Genomic DNA, 23,283 nt, shown 5'->3' on the forward strand with positions numbered 1-23,283 from the left:
TGACAAAAGACCTTATTTTATAAGTGTTTTCCCCCTACAACAAATTTACATTCATACAGTAGAGTGAACAGCAGCTTTAGTACTCACATTTAAAAACTTCATATGATTTTCATCGAACAATACAAAAGCTTTAAATACGACAACAGATTGATGCAATTAATATAGAACGGATAAGAATGAACTATAGAGAGGGGGAGACAATGAAAACTGCTGGGAATTTCTCAGGTAAAAAGATATCACTTTAATACGATTTAGTAGTCGAGAATAATATCAAGTGCCACACGTTTTGAAAATGATTAGTATAAATTAGGTGCGTAGCATTAGGCTTGTGCAACATATTACTAATCTAATCGTTAACAGTATTTTCATATCCTTCTTACTCTATGCGTGATTCTTAGATCCGCAAAATGCAAACAAACGTACTGATTAAACTTGCGTTTCGATTTGGAGTTGTAGACTTTATAAATCAACTATGAGAAATAATTCTCTCAAAGTTCCATTGTTTAATTTACATAGAAAGAGAAAGTTACAGGAAAGCTTAGAACCGACAAATAATTTTCATAAGCAGAGTATGTTCTGGGGTATATTTCTGGGGCACAACAGAGGGAAAATATTAAAAAAAAACTCTATCCAAAAAGTGTTGCATTTTTCTTTTCAACTTTCAACTTACATTTAGGCAATATTAAAGAAGAAAGTTTACAACTCAAGACAAAGGATAAAACAAGCTATTGAAATCTCTCAAACAAATCTAGTGAATGGACCGGAAGTAATTATTTTGTTTTGTATAAATATGTTAGATGAAATTTTAATGCTTTAGAATATCTGCTGAAGACGATCGCTATATATGTGGTCAAAATATCCAGACTTTTGTATCCGTTTCAACTGTCTAATAAATATGCGTATCCCCATTTGAACGTTTCTTTGTTTGTCTTGAAACGGTAATTTTTTTGTTTGTCTTAGAAATTGAAAGTGTTACTGTCTTTGAAAAAGCAAAGCTCTTCAATAATTTAAAAATAATTTGCTGTATAAGAATTATTAACGAATTACTTTTCCAACCTCTTTGGGGCAACATTGTTATTTGTTTCCATAAAATAGCCAAAATATAACTTTGTTGTAGCAACATCTTTATGAGTTCTGAAAAAGGGCACTAGAACTATTAATTTCTATTCAAATATCCCTTTTCTCAATTTTTTTGGGCTATCGGCCTGATACGATAACCCCTGGGGAAATAAAACATTCTTGATCTTCCATCTCAACAAAAATATGTAATATTCCACTTTTTGAAGATGGGAACTCGAAACCTCTACGTAAGGTTTCTTTGATATTCTGCATTTGATAGTGTAATTCTTATTAACATCAATTAACGGCCGCTATTGGGGCCGTTTCCCCTCTTTTCACAATTCAGGTGAATATTCTCAGGCTCGTAGCTTTTGATAAGTAGCTTTAAAGTTGTTGAGTTTTGTATATTTGGAATCATCGTAAAGAAAGCCAATTCTTTTTATGTAAATATTTCTACCCAAACTCTTCTTTTTGAGTTTCTGTTAGCCCAGATCGATTCATCAATAACTCCTTAACGTCGATCCGCCGTATTTTTACAACGGCAGAAGGAATCTGGTAAAAAAAAAAGTAAATGGCGAACAATGTCATCAAAGCTATAATGTTAACCGGGAAATTCAAGGGGGAGTATATACTGTTGCCCACATATAATATTTGATTTCAAACACTTACAGTTTTCAACTCAACTCTGTTCTTTTTGGGTCTCATTTAATCATTGAAAGTGATTTCTGTTCATCCCAAGTTTGTATTATTATTTGAATTTGTTTCTACTCATCTCTGGTTTTGATATAGCTCTATGCTTTTCTTTGAAATTTAATTTTTTGGGGTTAAAGGTCTTCAATATTTACCCTACGTAGAACCCATATTTAGTGACAAGTGTATTTGTGATTGTGAAAACTAGTCTAGTTAGTTCTGTAGACTTTTTTATTGTTTGTCTAGTCTACCCTCATATAGACTTAGAAATTAGGCTCAATTAGATAAGGAACAATTAGAGTTTTGACAGGTAAGCTACCATAGTTTCCTTGTTACCAGAGCTAACTTGTAGCATTTTAGACTAGGCTACAGAAAGACAATGCAGGTTAATTGCAATTTAGGAGCTTTTGCTGAGAGAAGCTAGGCCTCTGACAAACAAATATTGATTTACTGTCTAACTTTGACACAGGGAAAGTGTTTTCAGAAACCAAGTCTTTACTCCTACCTATAGAAAGATTTGTTCTAAAAACTTTTGAAGGAGTTCATTTGACTGGAAGTCAAAAGTTAGTGTGCCCATCTGCAGAGTCAAAAGTGATTGGAGGCAACCAACCCTCCTCACAAGCACATCCATTCCCCAAACACATCCAATCAAAATTTTGAGATAGCCATTCTTTTTCAACATAGTTGAAAGGTCCAGTAGCTATATCTCTGAGGGTATCAATCCTCTCACTGCCCTAGGGGTAAGGCCTTTAGGTTATGTCTTTCGCCCATTGTTACACGTAGTATTTGTTATTGAGAAATGTGGTCATTTTGACGTTTAGTGCCCAAAAAGACGAAGAGAATTCAGGCAAACCCTTCAGAAAAGGTTAAGGAGATTGCTGAAGTAAACAATCACGCATTGTGCATAAAGATTTTCAAAAGGGCATAGCTCAGGAATGGGCTAGTGTATTAATTTGTAACTTTCACGAAATGATCAGGGTGATGATCAATTGACAAAAAAGGCATTATTTGCATGCTGAGGCTACTACTACTGCTACTACAACTACTATTACTACTACCACTACTGCTGCTACCGCTAAAATTACTACTTTTGCACGAGAATAACCGAGGCTGAAGATATTGAAGCAAAATTGCGAGGAAATGTAGAGGGAAAAGTTGAACTAAATAGAAACATACAATGTGGATAAGAGTTATCAAATGAACATATCTGCAAGACCTTTGGAACGGCTTACCGTATCAAGCTGAAACTTCCAGGGTATAAAGAGGGGTATTCCTGGGTAACTACTACTGATGTTAATACTACTACTACTACTACTGATACTACTACAACTAACGCGACATTACTTCTGCTCCTTCTACTACCATCACTAACATGATACTAGTATTATTAAAGCTAATGACATGAAGGTGAAAAATTTAAGAAAATACTGAAGAGAAATTTGAACTAAATCAAAAAACACACTATATGTTTGGAGATTATCAAAAGGGTGTATCTAAAGAATGGATTAGGATATTAAGTTGGAACTTTCAGGTAACCTATAAAGGTAAAGATAAATTGACGAAAAGGCAATAAGTGGAGGCTAGTAGTAATACTACTAACTCTGCTACTGCTAGCCATATTGCTAATACTACAACTCCAGCTACAACTTTCAAGTTCAACTAAGCAAAAACACTGTGAAGATAAAGGCTATGAAAAGGGCAAATGGGCAATATCATTGCAATGGCTAATTGTATTAAGTTTAAACTCCCAGGACTTGATGAGGAGGATGCTCAACTTGTCAAAAGGTAATATACCACTGCTGTTTCTCGTACTAGTGCCATCACTGTTACTACTATTACTAGTTCTACAACTATTATTACATGTACTCCTACTACTACAACTGTGGCCACTGTTCCAAATATGGCTAAGGTTTTAGGGAATATAGAGGAGGGAAGTTGAACTGAATCAAAACCCGTCGTCAGCCTGCACGCTGTAAAAAGTCGTATCAGCAATACACTAGAAATGAAATGGCGTGGGAAGTTGAAACTTAGAGGACTTTTTGTGCGGGATTTTGAATAAAATCGTCTTTTGCTCCATATTTTTTAAATTGCATAACTAGTTCGTTTTGACTGCATATTGAAAACGTCGGATAGAAAGATATGCAAATCAAATTCATTTTAATACAGAAAATTCAATACCCAAGATTCCTCCCTATGGAAATTTACTTTCTAGTTAGAATATTAGGGTCTCTATTTTCATTAATGTGAAAAATTTTAACGAGATATTGGGGGAGGGTGGAGATTATTCCAAAAACCTTCGTAAAGTTGTACTCAACAACTTCTTAAAGTTGCTTTGTAATCAGATGAGCAGTTTAGTAATTCATAAACGATTGACAGACATACATACACACAACGAATCGATTGTGTATATAGATATAGAATCAAATTGTGTGTGCAGATGTTTGTATGTCGGTTACTTATGCTATAAAACGAGCCTAGCGTGTCCTTCGTGCGTTGCTGTGATCTCAAAAGAAAGGAAAATTTCCACGCGAAAATTCCCCCTACAGGAAACTCCCAATCCGTGAAATATTCCCTAGGAAAATTCCCCCTCTTCTCTGTGAAAAGCTACTCCTCTGCTCGAATAAACATTCTTAAAGAAGTCCCTTCTGACGTTATTTTTCACTTTTCATTTTTTTAATCCCCTTACAGAAAATTCTACCCCTTGGAAGTCGAGTCTATAAAATCTAAATACACTACAATGAGCTGAATCAATCATAATGAGTATCAATTTTTTTGAACGTCATGCTTTCCACGACAAAGATAATCCCAGAATGAAGAAAGTTGTCATTTGCCCTACGTTGATATAAATTACCTAATTAATCTATTTTTATCACATATTCAAAATTCAGAAAAAGATACGCAAATCAAATACTTTTTCATATAAAAATTCTCCAGGTTAATGGCATTTCAAGAAATTGTGAATAATTGTACCAAAATTAGCTGTTAATCATGTGTGTTGGAGGGTCTCTAGTTTTCTCAGCATGAAAAGTATTAAAAGGGCCTTAGTGGAGCCTTACATACCCGAACCTTTGGAAGTGTGTACTTCACAACTTGTTCAAGTTTCTTGGCGATAGTATGAATAGAGCAGTAATGCATAAAGGACAGACAGACAGACATAGATACCAGGGGCTTCATTTGGGGGGGGGGAAGGTGGAGTTGCCTCCCCCAAATAATGTAGACAAAAATTTTATACATCCCATGCCCCTTGACAATCCAGATGTGGACCCCTCTTGCCCCCCAAAATAAAAAACGCTGGAGATTTGCCCCTAATAAACACATACATTTGATTTTTGACAAATAGATAAAAACCGAATGTATATATGTATGTCTTCAGTCCTTTTTGCGTTACTACACTGTTCGTTTCCAAGAGCCAATATTTTTAAGAGCCAAGATTTCCATGAGCCAAGATATCTGTCTTAAAGTTAATTTCTTAACACACTGTCATAGAAGTAATGGTTGGGGACAAGTCTAATGTTGATCACTCCGTTTTGGACATTGTACTTTGAAAATCATTAAACACTAAAATGGATACTTAACGAAAAGGCTGTCCATTCCTCTCCTTCAAATTTTGCAGCATACTTTTAAGCACTTCAAGAGCTTTTTTTGTTAGCAAATGTGCATTCGTCCCATAAATTTACAAGCGCGGAGTATTTATCCATTCCAAAATTTTCAGAGATATTGGATGCTGGTGTCTCAGTTTTAGTCTAAATTTTTGGATTTTTATAGCCTATTTTTGTGCTCCCCCATTAGATTGTCACTCAGTTTTGCGCATCGATGTCTCCTAGGTATAAGCTATCTTTGACCAAAATGTCAGCTCGATCGGAGACAACAGTCCCACACCTAAGAAACCCCTGCTTTGGCATCCCTTTGGCCGGAAACACCTCTAACACACCTGTACTAAGCCTGAATAGCCCTAAGAACGTATTTCCAAGAGATTCAAGTTGATCGTAACCGTTCTCTGCTGAGGCATAACTATTTTGAACATGAGTTGCTTTGATTATGTATGGTAAATGGCTAATTTATCAATTCTGCGCTGCCAATTCAGTAAGATTGGTTCATTACTGCTGGTTTTAGCAATATATTGACTTTACAGCCTATTTTGAACCCCTTCCCCTTAGAACTCTTTTTTTGAAGGGGAGAAAGGAGCATATTTATGTCTCTTTAAAAGCACTCTTCCGACCTGAGCCCCCTTCCGACCAGCCTTTCCTAACTACACAAACTAAAAGTCCCGGGACCAATAGAGCGAATTCTTAAAATATCCAAGTCAATTATCGATTAGCCTTGCACCTGTGAAATCCCTTTTCTTTACCCTCTCTCCTAGTAGAAACTTTGCATCCCTTTTGGGGGGTGATTAATCTTTTTTCAAAAAATTACGCAAGTTTTAGCATGTTAGTAGATCTTATTTTGCCAAAAGATTAATCATGAATTATCAAACAGTTCGTGGTAACGAACTGTAGTAAGGAGCGACCCGGCTCAATAGTAACCAAAACTCTAAAAAATGGAATTTTGATACCAATAGCTACATCAAAAGAATCGCATTTTAATGCTGGTTTTGAATATATAAGTTTCATCAAGTTTAGTCTTACCCATCAAAAGTTACGAGCCTGAGAAAATTTGCGTTATTTTAGAAAATAGGGGGAAACGCCCCCTAAAAGTCATAGAATCTTAACGAAAATCACACCATCTGATTCAGCGTATCAGAGAACCCTACTGTAGAAGTTTCGAGCTCCTATCTACAAAAATGTGGAATTTTGCATTTTTTGCCAGAAGGCAGATCACGGATGCGTGTTTATTTGTTTTTTTGTTTTTTTGTTTTTTTTTTTTTTTCCCCAGGGGTGATCGTATCGACCCAGTTGTCCTATAATGTTGCAAGAGGGCTCATTCTAACGGAAATGAAAAGTTCTAGTGCCCTTTTTAAGTGACCAAAAAAATTGGAGGGCACCTAGGCCCCCTCCCACGCTAATTATTTTCCCAAAGTCAACGGATCAAAATTCTGAGATAGCCATTTTATTCAGCGGAGTCAAAAAACCTTATAACTATGTCTTTGGGGACGACTTACTCCCCCACAGTCCCCGTGGGAGGGGCAACAAGTTACAAACTTTGACCTGTGCTTACATATAGTAATGGTTATTGGGAAGTATACAGGCGTTTTCAGGAGGATTTTTTTGGTTTGGGGGAGGGGTTGAGAAGAGGGGGATATGCTGGGGGAACTTTCCTTCGAGAATTTGTAATGGGAGAAGAAAATTTCCATGAAGGGAGAGCAGGATTTACTAGCATTATTAAAAAAAAAACAATTAAAAAATAAAAGTGAAAAAGCTTTTTCAGCTGGAAGTAAGGAACAGCAATAAAACTTAAAACAAACAGAAATTATTACCCATATGAGGGGCTCACCTCCTTCTAATACCTCGCTCTTTACGCTAAAGTATTTTCGGTAATTTCAACTACTTATTCTACGGCTTTTGTGATTCAGGGGGTCATTCTTAATGAATTGGGATAAAATTTAAGCTTTCGTGTAAAGAGCGAGGTACTGACGATGGGGCGAATCCCCTCATATATGTAATAAAAACATGAGAATACAAAAGTTCTTTACGTAAGCTAATTTATAAGTTACGTAAATCTTTTACCAATAAAAAGATTCGTAAAAAATTAAAAGTTCTAGTTGCCTTTTTAATTAACCAAAAAATCGGGGGGCAACTAGGCTTCGTCCCCCGCTCTTTTTTTCTCAAAATCATTCGATCAAAATTATGAGAAAGCCATTGAGCCAAAAAAAAAATATGCAAATTTCTTTTTGATCATTCCTCTGCGGAGAGCCAAAATCAAAACATGCATTGATTCAAAAACGTTCAGAAATTAAATAAAAAAAACAAGTTTTTTCAACTGAAAGTAAGGAGTGACATCAAAACTTAAAACGCACAGAAATTACTTCGTATATGAAAGAGGCTGCTTCCTCATCAACGCTTCGCTCTTTACGCTAAAGTTTTTTACTGTTTTAGAAAGAAGAATTGAGAGAAAGAGTCAAACTTTAGCGTAAAGAGCGGGGCGTTGATGAGGAAGCAGCCTCTTTCATATACGAAGTAATTTCTGTGCGTTTTAAGTTTTGATGTCACTCCTTACTTTCAGTTGAAAAAACTTGTTTTTTTTATTTAATACATATTTAGGGTCAGTATAAATGATATATTCTAGTGATTAATCGGTAATGCAGTATGGAGCAGCCGTTTGATGATTTGATAAGAGTTTTATATTAGAAAGGTTACACTTAAAGTATTATAGAAAAAGTTGCTTTTAAAGAGACAGAGTGCTTTTAAAAAGCACAAGAGTGCTTTTAAAGAGACATAAAGTATATTATAGTAATGCAGTATGGAGCAGCCGTTTGATGATTTGATAAGAGTTTTATATTAGAAAGATTACACTTAAAGTATTATAGAAGGATGCTAGGTGTAAGGAAGAGATTTAATAGCTTAGTTATTAAAAGTGATTTGGGAATTTTACCGTTAGGAAGTTGGAGGCAAGTAAAAATCGTGCTGTGCTTGACAAAAAGGTAAGGCAAGTTGGAAAGGTGTATAAACAGGTATGTTCTATTTTAGTTCCTCAGGAAGTTCAGAAATGGGGGTGTCAGATCAGAATATTTGACTGTCGTGGTTTGGATTCTAGGGTAAAAAAAACCTGGGAAGAGAAGGATAATCTTAGAGCTGGGCTATCTTGGGATGATATTTAGTGATTAATTTCTTGTAGAGGTAATTCTATGCCACTTTGGAGAAGCAGAAGATATTTGGGAAGGATAAGAATGAACACTGGTCCTTGCAGTTGTCCGATGTGCGGAGAATGGGAGGAAAATTTGTTGTATTTTCCGGAAAAGTGTGGATGGTTAAGGGATTTGAAAAATAACATTTTTGGAGTGGATGAGAGGAATGAGCCCTGGGTTGAAGAATTGTTGGGTAGTGAGTGTTTATAAGTACCAAGAAGCTGTCACGGTTTATTCATTTGGTTGTAAACTATCGTTAGGTTACTATGTATTGACTTTGTTTGTTTGTTTGTATTAGTGTTTTTGAATGTTTTTCATCGCCTTAAAAGTTTTAGAAAAAAAGTTTTGAATTCAACCTTTAAAATGTATTTATATGTTATTTTCTGTACTGATGGCCGTAGCTCTGTTTTTTTTTTTTTTTGTGTGTGTGTCAAATGCACTATACTATAGTATAATATAATATACCTTAATGGAAGCTCCATTTTTAGAGTTGTGATTTCTTATTGACAGGGGTTCTCTCAGTTTGCTAATACAATCTGTTTTATTTAGGGCTTTCTTACGTGTAGAGGAGGCGCTCGTTTCCCCTAAAGTTCAACTTCAAGTTTAAGATTCTTCTAACAACACTTTACGATCAATACTGAGCCCTTAAAAAGTGCGCTCCTAAAAATTATCCATATTGAGCAGTTGGGTGGGAGGTCTGCCATATCAAACATTAATTTTATAGCTATATTTTTATGGTTTTTAATGGGTATAATTTGAAAGAAAAATTTGTAGGGGATGTTCAACCATAAAAAATAAAATAAACAATAAATAGATAAATAAAACTGCATCACTAAAAACAAGGGTTTTCCGGTATGCTTAATGCAGGGGTACAACTTTTATTAAGGTTCCTTCACTTTTTAGGATTTTCTTCTCAATTTATAATACCGTTTCTACTAAATTTTTTCACGTTCCTCACTTTTCAAAGGTAGTTTCAAACTTAATATATTTTTCATTTTTGAAATCACTATTAAAATCTGGATTCCTTTTACTGACAGTTCAAGTGAGGCCCAGGGGGACCACTCCACAAGATTCTTGCTGGTACCCTCAGTCCTTGTTTTTTTCTGTTTTTCACTATTTTTAAAACTAAACTGGAGAATTTGGTCAATTATTTGCACCCTTGTCACAGTAGACCCCCCCAAAACTCCTTTTTAAACTTCCGGTTTAGATTAGCACTAACCGCTCTTTTCTTAGCTAGTTACCACAAAGTCTCTGTTTGCATAACCATTGTTTTGCTAGCCTTGATTTGTTTCCATGTAAAGTTAACTGAGATGGAATCCTTTTATGGTTAATGAATAGAATTCCTGGTTCCTCTTAAAACAACCTATAATGACAAGAATTTAGTTCATAAAAATTATTCCAGCAAATGCATGAAAGGTAACTGGAGGATTTATTGGGAAAAATTCTACTAGAAATGTATTTTATTTTATGTTTGGGAAACAATTTTCGTGTTAATTTGAAACAGTTATTTGTTTATCGTTCAATTTATGTATTGTTGTTGGTTTTAATTTGTTACTATTTTGTGAAATGGCATCGTTTTAATCAGGGAGGGTGGTATAATTTGGCACTTTAAATAAAGAATGAGAAGTTAAAATATGTTTCCAAACTTAAATACTCCTAAGTTCTAGCAATTTGTGTTCTTTGCATAATTTTATACGGAAAAAATTATAACCTTTTTTTCCGAGATCATCATATATACCGGAGAGCTTTAGATACTTGCGTGAAGGCTAATTCAATCTCAAACTAGTATTTCTGTTGCTATTTCTAGGAAAGATTATTGAAAGAGAAACACGTCACCTCTTAAAGGCCCCAATTAACTCCAAGTTCACCCTACTAGCCTCGAAGTGTAATAAACAACAACTTCAAAATATTCATTTTATTTTGTTGGGTTGAAAGTCCAAAAATAAGAGCTTCCAGGAGAAGATATGGTAAGCGCGGAGTGGTGGCATATCTACTCTCTTTTAACGAGCAACTGTTGATGTACATATGTATATATTTTTGTTGATTTTTTTTTCTATTCGCACAGTAAGATTTTCTTGCCTGAAAAAAAGATCATGATGGATCACGAGTTTGAGAAACCTTGTAATTTTTAAAGTAAATAACGTTAAATTTATACGGATTTAAAAAAAAAAGTTGCATTCTCTTTTCTCAGGGGCGGTGGTATGGTTTTTGATATACATGACGTATGCAAAATTATACATTATACAAGATGACCAATGACTCCGAATAGCTAAAGCAAAAAGCATGGAAAAAGTGACATGGAAAATTATATTGAATTGCAAACAAAAATGTTTCACAGCTAAATCTGCGGTTAGAAAACAAATCAAAATTATAATGGAATATGAGAAGCTTGTTCTTTTAGCATGTGTGAAGGATAAACAGGAAGAGAGAATAGAATTCACCCTAAAACCTTCTAATTTAATTGAAGTTTTCGATTTGCCACCCAGTGACTAAAAACCAAAGAATGACCAAATAATGTGCTAATGCGTAATTTAAGTTTAGATATTTCAGAGGATATATGCAATTGACTATGCCTGGTTGTGGCTGAATTATGTAACAAGGCAAATAAAGCAAAAATATAATTTCTTGGGAAAAATAGAAAAGAGTTTTTTGGTATCTATAACATCATGCAAAATTATACAAGATGATGAATGAACCTGAACAGCTATAACAAAAGTCATAGAAAAAATGTCTGAGGTAATGATGAGCAAAAATGAAGCACATTAAGATCCATGATTATTTGACATGCGACAACAGGTAACAACAACTCACAAAGAAAAATGATGGACAATGAAATTTGTGGTTAGGAATGTCTTAATTCACTTGAAATTGCTGATTTGCCACTCTATGACATAAAACTAAAGAGTAATATAAACTAAAGAGTAATACGATAATTATACTAAAGAGTAGTTTAAATATTTCACATAGTATATGCAATAGAATATGCTTAAGTATTAATGAATTGTATAAAAAAGTAATTAAAACAAGTGAATAATTACTGGGGGAAAGCTGGAAGAGAAGTTTTTTGGTATCTATGATGTTATGTGAAATTATTCGAGATGAAGACAGAATCCAAGCAGCAAAAGGAATGAAAAGAATGTCCCAGGTATTAAATGAACGAAATTGAAGAGTAAATATATCTGCGGTTAGGAGAAATGCAATTAAGAGCATTGCAACAAATCACAAATGAAAATGATGGACAGCGAAATCTGCAGTTAGAAGACAAGCCACAGGGAATATCACATACAATTGCAAAATAAATTTGTGATTAGAAGATAAGTACCAACGAAAATCACAATGAACCCCTGGAAAATACAAGTCCTGCTAAATAACTGATCATATGGAAGAATAAACAGGAAGGAGGAACTGAAATCCTGTCAGAATTTCCAGATTCAATTAAAATTGCTGACTTTCTACCTCAAGACTCAAAGTTAAAAAAAATAAAACAATAATTTTTCTAATTTGCAAGTTAAGGATGACATATAAATGTTACCGTGAATGTCCAAAATCTGGTTACTGTCAACATTCAGCGGTGAATGTCCGAAATTCCTTTTTCTCTACTTGGATTCAGTTAACTTTGTGAATTGGATTTAACAATCTTATGCAAGCTATGAATTTAAAGTTAAACTGAAATTTAGGTTAGATTATGTTAAATATTAAATAAAAAAAAAGTTTTTTTTTTAAATGAAAGTAAGGAGCGACATTAAAACTTAAAACGAACAGAAATTACTCCGTATATGAAGGGGCTTTTCCTCCTCGACACCCCACTCCTTACGCTAAAGTTATTTATTGTTTTAAAAAGTAGAGTTGCGAGAAAGAATCAAACTTTAGCGCAAGGAGCGGGGTGTCGAGGAGGAAAAGCCCCTTTCATATACGGAGAAATTTCTGTTCGTTTTAAGTTTTAATGTCGCTCCTTACTTTCATTTAAAAAAAACTTGTTTTTCTTATTTAATTTCTGAAAGTTTTTGAATTAATGCATGTCTGATTTTGGCTCTCCGTACATAAATTATTAAAATGAAATTTGCATATTAATTCTTTTTTTGGCTAAATGGCTTTCTCTTAGTTTTGATCAGACGATTTTGAGAAATAAGGGTGGGGAAGGAGGCCTAGTTGCCCTCCAATTTTTCGGTTACTTAAAAAGGCAACTAGATCTTTTAATTTTTAACGAATGTTTTTATTAGTAAAAAAAAATATGTAACTTAAGAATTAACTTACGTAACAAACTTCTATATTCTTATATTTTTGATTATATATATGAGAGGGTTGGTCCCCTCGTTAATACCTTGCTCTTCACACTAAATCTTGTTTTATCCCAATTCTTTAAGAATGACCCCTGAATCAGAAAGGCCGTAGAATAAATAGTTGAAATTACTTAAAACTTTTTTAGCATAAAGAGCGAAGTATTTATCTCCTCCTAAATACCTCGCTCTTTATGCTAAAGTATTTTTAGAACCCCTCATATGCGTAATAATCTCTGTTCGTTTTAAGTTTTAATGCTTCTCCTTACTTTCAATTGAAAAAACTTTTTCATGTTTATATTTTCATTGTTTTTTTATAGTAATGCTAGAAAGTCCTGCGCCCTTTTCATTGAATTTCTCTTCCCCCATGAAATATTCCTCCAAGGAAAGATCCTCCCATATAGCCCCCTCCCCTGAACCCCACACCCAAACCAAAAAAATCCCCCTGATAACGTTGGTACACTTCCCAGTAACTATTACTGTATGTAAACATTGGTCAAATTGTAACTTGCAGCCCCTCCTCCAGGGACTGTGGGGGGTAAGTCATCCCCAAAGACATAGTTATTATGGTTTTCGACTATGCGGAACAAAATGGCTATCTCTAAATTTTGATCCGTTGACTTTGGAAAAAAAATGAGCGTGGGAGGGGGCCTAGGTGCCCTCTAATTTTTTTGATCACTTAAAAAGGGCACTAGAACATTTTATTTACGTTATAATGAGCCCTCTTGCAACACTTTAGGACCACTTGGTTGATACGATGACCCCTGGGAAAAAAAAAACAAATAAACACACACCCGCGATTTGTCTTCTGGCAAAAAATACGAAATTCCACATTTTTGTAGATTGGACCTTGAAGTTTTTTCTATAGGGTTCTTTGATACGCTGAATGCGATGGTGCGATTTTCGTTAAGATCCTATGACTTTTAGGGGGTGTTACTCCATATTTTCCAAAATAAGGCAAATTTTCTCAGGCTCGTAACTTTTGATGACAAAGACTAAATTTGATGAAACTTATATATCTAAAATCAGTATAAGAATCCAATTCTTTTGATATATCTTTTAGCATCGAAATTCCATTTTTTAGAGTTTCGTTTACTATTGAGCCGGGTCGCTCAACTGTTTGATATATATATATATATATATATATATATATATATATATATATATATATATATATATATATATATATATATATATATATATATATATATATATATATATATCACTTTTTGAGGTTCTTGTCCAAAGGAGTATTTCCTCACATTGTAGAATTTATATTTTAAGATTTCAAAATGAAAAAATACTTTCTTGGTTGTATAACCCCCTGGACTTGTCATGTCGTTTAGAGTGATTTTAGGGGACATGGGATAAAAATGTATGACTCAAATAAGTCAAGAGGTGTGAGAACAAGGAAAGATCTGAAAAGGGTATCGATGATTTCTAGAAATAAATGAGACTAGGAAATTTTTTTATTCCGGACTTGTTGATATTTTAAGTTTTTTTTTTATAACGACAACACACAGGGAAAAAGAGGAAACATTTCTAAATTGCTTACAAAGATAGGTGCTGTTTTAACAAACGGGCAATGCGGGCTACAGCAAGAAATAGAGATGCTAAGAAAAGGACAGCTTCATATACATCTAGAAACTTCTCTATTCTCTAGAAACTTCAATAAGAAACGAAAAAAACTGTTTTACCTTTTACTCGGAAGAATAAAATTCTATGAAACACACCACAACCGTTTTGATACCGTATCCTTCAATGTGTACCATAATATTCAGAAAAACTTAACTTTTGTTGATGTCTTGACTACCACGATCCTTTCATTTTGCTCTTAAAAATTTAATTTTTCGATAGCAGGGAAAAAAATCACTTTTTAGTGCATTTTAGATTCTTTTTTGTTTACCATTATTGCCTTTGGTAGCTCTAGTAACCAACTTTGGCCTTTTATGCTTACATTTTCTTACGCATATTTAGAACAATTCAGATAACTTCAAGAGGTTTAAACTTTCAAGACTAAATTTTATTGTTAAGCCGGCTTATGATACCAGCAGACCAAAGATTTCCGTACTTCAAAAGAACCAATGACCGTATCGTTAGCTGTAAATGAGCAAATCAGAGTCATTGAAGCAGCATGTAAAAGTTTATATGAGGTAAAACTAACATGAGTGGATTGGCTGTTTAATGTTAGTTAGTTATTATCACTTCATTTATTATCGAAGAAAATCAATGAATGTACATGATTTCAATCGGACCACTGAAAGTGGTTTACCCATTTATTAAAATATTTGTAAGAAACTTTGGAAGAAACCTTTTAATATTTTTAGCTTAAAAGTAAAGAAACATAAAAAAAACATGTAAAAAAACATGGAATAAATAAAGTGAAGCTTAGCTATCAGTTTTGCTAACATCAGTTTTTCAGTAAAATAAACATTCATTTTGCAACATTATATTGTTATTTTTTTAGCAATATAAATACATCAGAAGCTTCGAAATTGCTAAAGATATTTGGACGATGATATAAAATGGCTTCATTTCATCTTGGCCACTTATTAAATCATTACTGAGAAACCTAACCAAAGAGAAGAATGGGGCAAAGATAATAAAATTGCGTTTTCCCTGTTTTAGCACAAAGAACAGGAGAAAAATCGTGTTAAATAGAGTAAGAGACCACGTTTATCTCCAGAAGGAAAAAGTCTCCCTCTGGAAAAGTAAAAATTACTCTGCAGGGACAGGTTTACATCAGTCTTATACTGAAAGAGAGAGATGGAAACTTAAGATGATGGTTTGCTAACAATTAGAAGTGACTATATTTATTAGTAAAATGAGCATTAAATTATAACTGAGTCCTAACGGCAGATATACCCATGAAAATATACTCTAGCTCTTTGAAGCGGACCAGTGACTAAAACACTGATTATTGTGGTGAAACTACAGCTTTTGTCAGAAGAAACTACCGTATCTATGTCATAAAATGGTTCTATTCTGCTTAGCTTAATCAATAATCTAATTTACGAATTAATAATTATGTTCTATAAAAACATGTATGTATATAGCCTATATATAATTTTGGAATATTTGAGTCTGAGAAGTGTGCGTGGAGATTAGGTACGTTTGGAAGAATAGGCAACGGATTCTTTGATTGAATGAATGGTCTAGAATAGACCTTAAATATTTCGTATTCTTATAAATATAGTCCGGCAATTTCAAGAGAAGTAGCTGAAATATACGGACTCGCGGTGAGCCAGGTTTTATAGTTCAGGAGGAAGTTTTCAAAGAGACAAAAAAAACTCCATTTCCGCTTAACCGAATCAATACAGCTGTTTCGATGGGTTACACAAAAAAAGGTAGCCTTTTATCTTTGGTAAATTAGTTTTGTAAAAATAAAAACTAGAGTTTTGTCATTTTTTCTTATTTCTTTTTAATGTTGGATCCTTATTGAAATTACACAAGAAAAACTAGTTTTTTTAACTGAAAGTAAGGAGCGACATTAAAACTTAAAACGAACAGAAATTACTCCGTATATGAAATGGGTTGTCCCCTCCGCAATCCCTTGCTCTTTACGCTAAAGTTTTTAATTGTTTTAAAAGCAGAATTGTGGTAAAGAGTCAAACTTTAGCGTAAAGAGCGAGGGATTGTGGAGGGGACAACCCATTTCATATACGGAGTAATTTCTGTTCGTTTTAAGTTTTAATGTCGCTCCTTACTTTCAGTTAAAAAAACTAGTTTTTTTATGTAATTTCTGAACGTTTTTGAATTAACGCGTGTTTGATTTTGGCTCTCCACACATAAATTATTAAAATGAAATTTGTATATTAATTCCTTTTTTGGCTAAATGGCTTTCTCTTAGTCTTGATCAGACGATTTTGAGAAATAAGGGGTGGGGAAAGCCTAGTTGCCCTGCAATTTTTCGGTTACATAAAAAGGCAACTATAAATTTTTATTTTTAACGAATGTTTTTGTTAGTAAAAAAAATACGTAACTTAAGAATTGGCTTACGTAACAAACTTTTATATTCTTAAATTTTTATTTTGTATATGAGGGGGTTTGTACCCTCGTTAATACCTCGCTCTTTACACTAAATCGTAAGTTTTGTCCGAATTCTTTAAGAATGACCCCTTAATCCGAAAGGCCATAGAATAAATAGTTGAAATTACTAAAAATACTATAGCATAAAGAGCGAGGTATTTATCTCCTCCTAAATACCTCGCTCTTTATGCTAAAGTATTTTTAGAACCCCTCATATGCGTAATAATCTCTGTTCATTTTAAGTTTCAATGCTACTCCTTACTTTCAATTGAAAAAAACTTTTCCATGTTTATTTTTTCATTGTTTTTTTTTATAGTAATTTTAGAAAATCCTGCGCCCTTTTCATTGAATTTCTGTTCCCCCATGACATATTTCTCCAAGGAAAGATCCTCCCACATAGCTCCCTCCCCTCAACCCCACCCCCAAAACCAAAAAAATCCCCTGAAAACGCTGTACACTTCCCAATAACCATTATTATGTGTAAACACTGGCCGAAGTTTGTAACTTGCAGCCCCTCCCCCAGGGACTGTGGGGGAGTAATTCATTCCCAAAGACATAGTTATTATGGTTTTTGACTATGCGGAACAAAATGACCATCTCAAAATTTTGATCTGTTGACTTTGGAGAAAAATGAGCGTGGGAGGGGGCCTAGGTGCCCCCCAATTTTTTGGGTCACTTAAAAAGGGCACTAGAACTTTTCATTTCCGTTAGAATGAGCCCTCTTGCGACATTCTAGGACCACTTGGTCGATACGATGACCCCTGGGGAAAAAAAAAAAACAAAAAAAACAAATAAACACGCACCCGTGATTTGTCTTCTGGCAAAAAATACTCCACATTTTTGTAGATAGGAGCTTGAAACTTCTACAGCAGGGCTCTCTGATAAGCTGAATCTTATGGTTTGATTTTCGTTAAGATTCTATGACTTTTAGGGGTTGTTTTCCCCTATTTTTTAAAATAAGGCAAATTTTCTCAGGCTCGTAACTTTCCATGGGTAAGACTAAACTTGATTAAACTTATATATTTAAAATCAGCATTAAAATGAAATTCTTTTGATGTAGCTATTGATATCAAAACTCCATTTTTTAGAGTTTTGATTGCTATTCAGCCGGGTCGCTCCTTACTACCGTTCGTTACCACGAACTGTTTGAAAACATTTTTTGGTAACTATGCTTAGATCTAAACGTTAACCAGAATTTTGTATCCAAAACTTTTGTCAGTCATGGGGTTAGACATGAGTTGGTTTTTAGAGAAGGGGGAGCTATAAACACCTTATGGGCGAAAAAGAAAGAGGTTTACAAAGCAACATATGCCAATAGGCATACTCACCTTCTCTTTCATCTACGCTGAATTAAATAGCTATTTCAAAATTTTCTTCGAATCTCTTTAGGGAAAAGAGGCATTGAAAGGGGTCTAGGTAACCTCCAATTTTTATGTTGAGTAAAAAAAAGGCAAGAGAACGTTTAACTTCCAGTCCAATGAGCCCTTTTCTGATCTTCCAGGACCTTTGGTTGGATGCAATCACACTTCAGGCAAAAAAACAAACATGCATGTGTAAAATCACTTTTAATAAAAATTTCAAGATTCCTCATTTTTTCATCTGGGAGCTTGAAACCACTAAAGTAGGTTTCTCTGATATGCTAAATCTAATAATGTGGAATTCATTTTGTAATCGCTTTTCTATTTGGTGGTGGTTTTCCTCTTTTTTGAAAATAAAGCAAATTTTCTCGGGCTGGTACCTTTTGATGGGTTAAGCTTAATGAATATCAGCATAGAATGCCAATTTACTCAAAATACCAATACATTTATTATAGAATGCCAACGCATTCATTGTCATTGAAATTCCGTTTTTAGAGTCGCGATTGCTATTGAGCCAATTCGGCCTTTCTTGCAGACGACTGACCTCAGTCGTGGTCAAAGTACTTGAGCGCATAGTCAATGATTCAATCCTTAAGCATTTGACAATCAACAAGATCTTGTCCCCCAAGCAGCATGGCTTCCAGTCAGGGAAATCAATTGAAACAAACCTCTTGGAATCATACGAGGAAATCACAGACCTAATTGACCACGGACAACCGGCTGACCTGCTCCTGCTGGACTTTGCTAAGGCCTTTGACAAGGTTCCTCACAGTCGACTGCACTCCAAAATATCCGCTATCGGCATCAATTAGGCTGTTGTAGACTGGCTGATGAATTTCCTTACAAAGTGCAAGCAGAAAGTTCGCTTATTTGCTACAGATGGTAAACCAATATACTCTGACGAGGCTGAAGTAATGAGCGGAGTACACAAGGAACTGTACTGGGTCCAACTCTCTTTCTGATTTACATCAATGACATATTTAACCACATTGAAAATGGCATGCACCTGTTCGCTGATGATGCCAAACTCTTTGGTATTGCATACCCTCAGAGTATCCAGCGCGACATAGATGAGCTAAAAATTTTGGACCCACGACTGGCTTCTCCAATTTAATGTAGGAAAGTGCTGTGTATTACATCTTGGACCCAATAACCCAATGGCAAACTACACGATCTACAACCACCAAAGTAAGAGAGCAACTAAAGAACAAAACCGAAGAAAGGGATTGATGATAGACTTAAATTTCACAGCCATGTCCAGCATGTTGTTTCCCGTGCAAGCTCCAGTCCTGGACTACTAAAACGAACCATCAACGGCAGACAGGCATCTATATTTATAAAATTATACAAGGCTCTCGTCAGACCTCATCTCGATTTTGGCATGTGTCTTGCTGGTCCTTCTTATCAACAAGATGTGAGGCTCATCGAAAACGTACAGAGACGAGCAATAAAATTCATAAGAAGTCTAGCATCAACCTCATATGAGGACCGCCTCAAGTACCTCAAACTACCCACTCTGGTTTACCGACGCTTGCACAGCTATATGATGCTTACTTACAAGCTACATAACAAAAAGTCAGCAATCTTTGGAGGCAATCTCAGTACTAGCCAGCACAACACAAGAGGACACTTCAAGAAGCTACCAAAGTCAAGCTCCCGATCTAAGACTCGCCAAACATTCTTTTCGAGAAGAGTCATAAATCATTGGAATAAACTGAAAGATTCAACAGTCAGTGCTCCCTCCATCCAGTCCTTCAAAAACCAACTTGACAAAGAGTGGGAGAAGAAGCAGTGGAGGTTCGACTGGCAGTCATCAACTCAAGAGCACTACAGGTCTGGAAGACCTTAGAACTCTCAGATGTATTAAAGTAATCAAGGTAAGAAGTGGCTCTTGCAGCCCTGTAGGTGTAGTCAAATTTATTCCTCAGGTTTGGGTTAGATTCTAGCCTTTTTCTCCATACTTATGTGAAAGATCTCTCACTGAGAGTTAGCAAATATTTGAGAGTTAGCAATATAAGCATCTACCACAAATGACTGGTGCTTAACATTACTATATTCTAAATAAGCTAATCGAAAGATTAAATCAATCGAGTGAGACTCAAAGATAATTGTCTACGATAGCTGAATATTTTGTATTCTGCAAATATATTTATGAACAAATGCGCCACCCCTGGTAGTTATGGCCTTTGAATTTTGGAGCGTTACAATCGCTGTTTGACAATCAATCAGTGTTGCAGAATCATTATTCAATAAAATTTTGTCCCTCTTCAAGAAAAAAAGCGTTTTTCTTATGCCATAAATTTTATAGAAAATCTTCTTGTCTTTGGCGCTATCCCTTTTGTTACTTGAAAAGGGCACTAGAAATTTTATAAATTAAGTAAAAAATTTTGAAATTTTTGTGAATGAGTGATTTTCTCATGCTCCACGACCACCAGGAAAACAAGATTACCCCTGAGAAAAGTAACTCCTATCTGTTACTATTATTATCAGGAAAAAAAATCAAGTATTTTTCTAAGTAAAAGACTAAAATTACCTGCTTTAAAACCCAGATAGGCTGAATACGATCGTGCAAGTTGAATCATGATTACACGCTTTTCCCTCAACTTCAGTTTTGATTTATAAGACTCTGCAAATTTTCTTATCCTTTTCATAGGCAGTGCCTTAGAGCTGCCTAAGTAAAGTACCTCCTTAAATTGTGAATCCGATTATTGATGTATACAGCTTATCAGCAAGAAATTGAAGGGTCTATGGGGCCGGTACCCTAAATCATAGCTTGGCTAGGCCTTGGCATGATTTGAAATCGATCAGGAATTTAAAAAATAACAAGTTTTTTTATTGAAAATAAGGAGTAACATTAAAACTTAAAATTAACAAAAATAATTTCGTATATGATGGGGGCTATCCCTTCTTCAACTCGTTTCGTTAAAAAATGTTAGTACTTTAGAAAAGCTTCTTATTCACATTCGACATTCTTTCTGTTCAAGAAAAGGGTTTTTAAAAGTTGGGAAAAAATTTAAAAAATTCTAGTGCAAAGAGTGAAGGGATGAGATGCACCACCCTCCTCATTAAACTGAATTAACGTTAAATGTCTGGCTTCACCAAGAAAATCAGATTATTTAGATTTTTATATTATTATTAGCATTCCTTTCATTGAGCTCCAGCTGTAAATCGGTACCTGGGGAAATCTGGGGAAGATAAACAGGAAGGTTGTGCAAAAGCACAGGATGACTGGCACTCATCCCCCCACTGCACTTTCTGGATGAAGGGTCTTGAGACGGAGATCCGCAACGCCACTTCGGATCTTAAAGGTCTAGTGCCGCATCTTTTACCTTTTTTGTCACTGAGCTTTGGTTACTATTTACACAGGTCGTTCATTGTTTACAGATTGTCACCATAAGCTGTTTATAACCCAGATATAATATAAACTTCCACTAATCAAAACACAATCAGTGCCAGGATCTACCTTATCTTCCACTAAGGCAATTAAGTATAACGAGAAGTCACTGATAGCCTTCGTCAAAGGTGTAAAAAACACATATTCACCACATTACTGCCCTCCATTAAAAATCCTTTGCTCCTGAAGTCTTTGTGCTCTTCTTCTTGCTCTTTTCTCTTGAACCAGATTTTAGTATTTTTACAGCATTATTTGTTATAAAATAATTAAGTTTAGCAAACTTAGATGACTCATGAAGTAATTTAGTCACTCCTATCAAACCCTCAAGGAATAAGAGATTATTTTTTTTTCTCTTTCTATAAACTTTCCATTACTAGATTTTATATTTGTGCATTCAGCTAAATTTCGTCTAAAATTCACTCAGTCAAACTTTCCATAGTTTTTCAATTTGAAGAAAATAAATTGTCTAGCCTATTTCATGGCGTAATGGTTTCAAAGCCAGCACTGTATTAATTAAGTAGTTTTAACAAGACCTTAAGAAATCCAGATATTAGCACAAACTTCATAAGCAGATTACTAATTCTAAATTAAAGTTCATTCAAAGGCTTCAATGTGCTTGAAATTGAAAAATAAAAAAAATACCCTTAGAATAATAAATTGGCCGTGAAAATACTGTTGATTGTTTCAGAAGTATGAAAGGTATCATTTTTAGAAAAGTAATTAACTATTAGATTGTGTTATGCTGCATATAATGATTAGCACATCTAAGGTTGCTTAGAATTTGATGAAGGGAAAGGAGCTATCCCCTTGGAGCTCAGAGAGAGAAGCAACATTAAAATCCAGTAGTTAATGGTAACGAACTGTAACTAAGGTGTGACACGGACAAATAGAAACCAAAATTTCAAAAAAAAAGAAATTTTTATGGCAATTCATAAACAAGAAGAAATAGATTTCCATGCTGATTCCAAGTATGTAAACTTCCGTAATTTTAATGTTACTCATCAAGAGCCAGAAAAATTGGTATTATTCTTAAAAAGGGGGTGAAACAACAATAAAAAAGGTAAAACATGGTGATTAAAATCACATCGTTAGATCCAGCTTACCAAGAACACTCTGTAGAATTGTCATGCTCCTATCTACTAAAATATGAAATTTCACGAATATTTGTTCAATTATCATTTATCCCAGGGGGGGGGGTCGAGTTGTATTAAGTTGATGGTCTTAGAAGACTGGTTGGGGGCTTCTTCCTTTTTTTGGCACCAAGATACGATTTTGGGTCAGAGAGGACCAAGTTTCTATCGACCGAAAATTCTAAAACATTCATTATATTTAAAAGTATCAAAATATTGTATAGTGTAATAAGCTTCCCAATTACAGAGGAAGTAATGGCACATGGTTGTGCGTTTGTTCCTGAAAAGTCACGTAATTTATACAAGATAAATGGTTAAAAAATAGCGACGAAGACCACACTGCCTTTCCATAACAAACAAATACAACGTAGAAACAATAGGGAAAGTTTTTTCAAGACAATGGAAATTATTTATGTAGATATTTCGGCCCTATGTCCAAGGGCCGTCTTCAGCACAATACAATACTATATATATATATAAAAGAACTTACATCAAATTGTGAGAATTAAAACTGAATATAAAAACACTTATTAAAACAATTTTTTTTTTAAAAAATATAGCCCTA

At 34.5% G+C, this 23,283-nt stretch overlaps 1 protein-coding gene across 3 annotated transcripts in view; it reads right to left on the reverse strand.

Annotated features, from left to right (window-relative positions):
- Positions 1–23,283, reverse strand: part of LOC136025279 (putative carbonic anhydrase-like protein 1) — a 144,921-nt gene that overhangs the window by 70,581 nt on the left and 51,057 nt on the right. Inside the window, exon 1 of one of the 3 annotated variants that reach the window (XM_065701163.1) lies at positions 14,765–14,788. The exons of 1 other annotated variant lie outside the window; for it this stretch is intronic. The gene's annotated coding sequence lies outside the window, so the exon portion shown is untranslated. Of the gene's footprint in view, positions 1–14,504; positions 14,695–14,764; positions 14,789–23,283 lie in introns of those variants that run through there. One more of the 3 variants, XM_065701162.1, reaches the window with a different exon arrangement.

This window comes from Artemia franciscana, chromosome 3 (assembly GCF_032884065.1).
Source record: "Artemia franciscana chromosome 3, ASM3288406v1, whole genome shotgun sequence".
Lineage (NCBI taxonomy): Eukaryota > Metazoa > Arthropoda > Branchiopoda > Anostraca > Artemiidae > Artemia > Artemia franciscana.